The following is a 4,063-nucleotide window of genomic DNA, read 5'->3' as shown; positions in this document are numbered from 1 at the left end:
ATATAGGAAAATTTATAGTCAATCTTCATTGAATCAATGCTTTGAACACAACGGTGAGGTCAGATCTAGCTCTAGACACTCCTAATTTTTACGGATCCTCTGGATTCATGTTGAGGTGCTAAAGCATGAACGGTCTCAAATGATTATGTGTAGAGAATCTCCCTAGGTCTAATACCATGTAAGAATTTGGCTTAGGCTAGAATTCACCCAAGAACTAAAGAACTCAACACAATTACACAGTAGACCAAAATAGATAGAGTATGATTAGAATGATGATATTCATTCAATATGCCAACTTAGCCAACTTGAGAGTACACTAGGAGTGCCTATATATAAAGGCCTTAGGAAAGCTTCTAGAATTCATAGAAGTCAACATCATGATATGTCATACAACTAGGCACATGTCCACCAGATATGGGTCATCCTCCATTGAGCACAGGATTAAGTGCTATGATGTGAGGATAAGCCCACAATGGTGTAGCACGTAAATCAGTGGTGTAGACAACATGTGCTAAATGAGGAGTGTAGATAACTGTGTTGTCAATATGACAACTCAGTGAATGATGCAAACTCCTGTGTTGTAGACACCATGTGCATACTTAGAGTTGCACAACTCAATGAGAGTACACAAACTCCTAAGTGTCTCACCTAAAATAATAATAAAATAATGCAAAATAATTAAATAATGCATTAACTTAAGTAAACTTAAATAAGTGTTATAAGTAAATACTTATTTACACCAACAAATTTTTTTTCTACTATTTGGTTTAAAAGATAAATTCATTTTAAAATATATTGGCATTTGTGTAAACCCCTACATTTGAGAACTATACATTGCTTTTAAATTTGAGAACCATATATTTACAACACAACATAAATGGAGTCTCAAATGTTTTCAAATAAAATTTTGAAGATCAAAATAAAAGCATTTTTATGCATTTAAGAGTGTCTAGGAAAAGGACAAAATACGGTAGATTAATTCCATGGGGGAAGAGGAAACTTGTAGGCAATCCACGTTTTGGAAGAGTATGTAGATCTACAGGCATAAATCATCCACGACATCAAGGAAATATCAAACAAAAACATAGCTCTTATTCTTTTTGAGTTCCTCCAAAACATTTTCTGCACTTTGAAGGTTGGGGACATATAAAAGACCCCACGAGTAGGCAACTTCATGCAAATAAGGAGGAAAATACATAGCAACAATATCACACTCCTAGGCATGAATGAAAGAGGAAGAGCCACGCTGGAGGAAGGGAATAAATTTCTTATTCATGAGGGGAAGAATACCATAACCAAAGTAAATATGATCAAAGATGGAGTGCCAAGGTTGTCTATGGCAGGCAAAATGTTTTAATGCAAATATATAGACCCTTGTGCTACACTGAAATTTTTATTGTGATAAAATAGTGTTTCCATGAGGCATGAAAGGGGAGGAAGCTGACTAAGACAAAGCCATAGACATGTTTAGAAAAAGACTAGAACAATAGCTAAAAAGAGTAGTAGGGGCAGAGGCATTTATAATGGACCCCCATGTTTGAAAGGAGGCTAGAAAATACAAAGAGATAGTCATTCATGCATTTAAATACTTTGATATTTAAATACTAATGCACATTGTAAGTTTGATGTCTTAAGACAAGAGACTTTTGAAGCTGCAAGCATGCATTGTTGGCCTTGTAGCTGACCTAGATGTGACAGTTGGAGGCAATGACATCACAAATTTTAAACAAAGATGCAAGTGCAATGGCATGGCACCAAGAATGGAGATCACGTGAGATTTCAACATGTGGCAAGATTAGAGGGCTGGTGCATGCCCGCAAAACCAAAGTGCTCACTAGTTAAAAAGTGCAAGAATGCGAGATTTTGACATGTAGCAAAGTGGATCCTGTGCATGGTGACAAGTGCCATTATCTAATTGGGTGAGGGGATATGAGAAGAGTTTTTAAAATAAAATACCCATGTCCATTATGCAATTGTAATATTTTGGTTTCAATTTATAACATTTCTATAGTCTAAAACATGGAATATTTCAAATTTTTCAATTTCATTCTTTTATTTGTGCAAATCTGTGAATGGGAGCTTGATCTTTAGAGGGCCATAACTAGGGCAATTTTTATACAAAATGGGCATTCAAATATATCATCAAAACTAGGAAGAGATGAACTCTCTGAACATGAGGTCAGATTGTGCATAGGTATGTACCAGTTCGTGTTATAGGTCAATTTGTAAAATCTAGGGCATTGGCAACAGAATAGGCATATTTGATCATTGAGCATCAAAATTGGTTAGAGGGTAGATTTAAAGGCTTGTTAGGATCTAAATGTGGAGAAAATTATCTTTTCTGGAGGTTATTGTAACTAGTTTTTCACTTTTACTATGAATTCATTTTAATACCAGAATCAATTACATTCTTTCATCATCCAGTTTCTGAGATATTTGATGCCTTTGAGAGGTAAAATGAAAGGATTTGATCTAGGTAGTTAAGGAGAGAAGGTAGAGAGATTCGTTTTAGCTTCTTGGGAAGGAATTCTAAAGGGACACATGTTAGTTGCATAACAAATCTAGGAATTTCTTCCTTTCTATTTATACTTTCTTCTTCTCTTTTGTAAGGGTTGGAATTTTGGAAAGTTTTCTCTGGAATGGAGACAGTTAGTAGAATTGGCCCTGGAATTGATGAATTCTGAGTGGAAGATTTGGGATGTGCTGGTTCTAGACCATGAAGCTTTTTCTTTGGCTATGATACCCCCTTCCCATCCCATCAGTTTCTCATTTCCACCATTTTCTCTCTTGTATGAGATCATTTGTTCATTGAATAGTCTAGTTTATTAAGTTCTTTGTGAATTAATTTCATGCATTTTTATGTATTATTTCAAAGAAATCAATACAAGGAACAACAAGTGTTTAGTTTTACTTTAAGTCTTGTCTCCTTTCTCAATTGAGTTGTGATGTTTTATGGTCTTGGAACAAAGTGTCTAGATCATAGTTGTAGTCCCAAAAGGCTGTATGTTGCTTCATTGTTGCTTGTAATTCAAGGAATTATGTAAATACTTCATAGATTCAATAGGGTTGCAGGTTTATTGAGGAGGATATCAAGTAAGAATGAGATTTAGATCGAACATTGATATCTAATTTACAAGTTGAATGGATAGATTTGGAGTCTTGGCATAAGATATGTGTTATAGATATCCAAAGTGCATGAGGGAGATTCATGAATTGCCCAATGGATGAGGCATTGATCTATTACAAGATCATAAGTTTGTTGTTCATACCTAGTTTTCATCCACTTTCCCCACCCACACAAAATTAAAATCAAATTCAAGTCATCTTTACATTTTATGTTGAAGAGATAGAATAGTTTAACCCTCACTCAGCTTGTGCTTTTCATAGAGTCGTAATTTGCTATTGCACTTCTTTGTTATAGAGTTGTAATTTGGTACTGTACTTCTTTGTTATTAGGAGAAATAAGGGGTTTTCACCTACTAAATAGGTTCAGATTTATGTTTAATTTGCATTGGTACCATTCATTAGAACCTCAAGGTTAACCTGCCTAGGTTTTGTAAAGCTTGAAGTGAAGAAGGGTCAAGCCTTATAGTTGGCTCGGTGTCTGAAATGATGTGTTAAAGATGGGAGTTAGCTGCCCCTAGATGTGTCATATTCTCATCAAGGTAATTGGAAACCTACAATGTTTTCAAACTCCAACACATTCAATATGGGAGTTCATCTGGAAGTTCAGTGTGTTTAGAGCTATTGAAGAGAAGAAATGTTCTTTGAGATGAAAAAAATTGATTGAATAACTTTCGATGTCCACAAGTTCACTTCTCGATTCATAGGAACGTCAATATCCACGGCTTTAAAACATCTAGCTACCCATATAGTTTTGTTTAAGTTAATAAGATTTGAAAGTTTAATGGAAGCAAGTTGTGAGCCAAAGAGAAGCTATTAGAGGTAGGTTGCAGAGCTCTACAACAGAGGAATGGAGGAGTCATGTGTTAGAAGAAGTAGAATAAAGCTATTAGTGGCAGGGACAACTCGCATGAAGGAAACAACAATTCAAAAAAGAGGC

This window comes from Cupressus sempervirens, chromosome 3, assembly GCF_028749045.1.
Source record: "Cupressus sempervirens isolate cs-2001-9-10 chromosome 3, ASM2874904v1, whole genome shotgun sequence".
Lineage (NCBI taxonomy): Eukaryota > Viridiplantae > Streptophyta > Pinopsida > Cupressales > Cupressaceae > Cupressus > Cupressus sempervirens.
The sequence above is the reverse complement of the archived record's forward strand: the minus strand, read 5'-3'. Positions refer to the sequence as shown.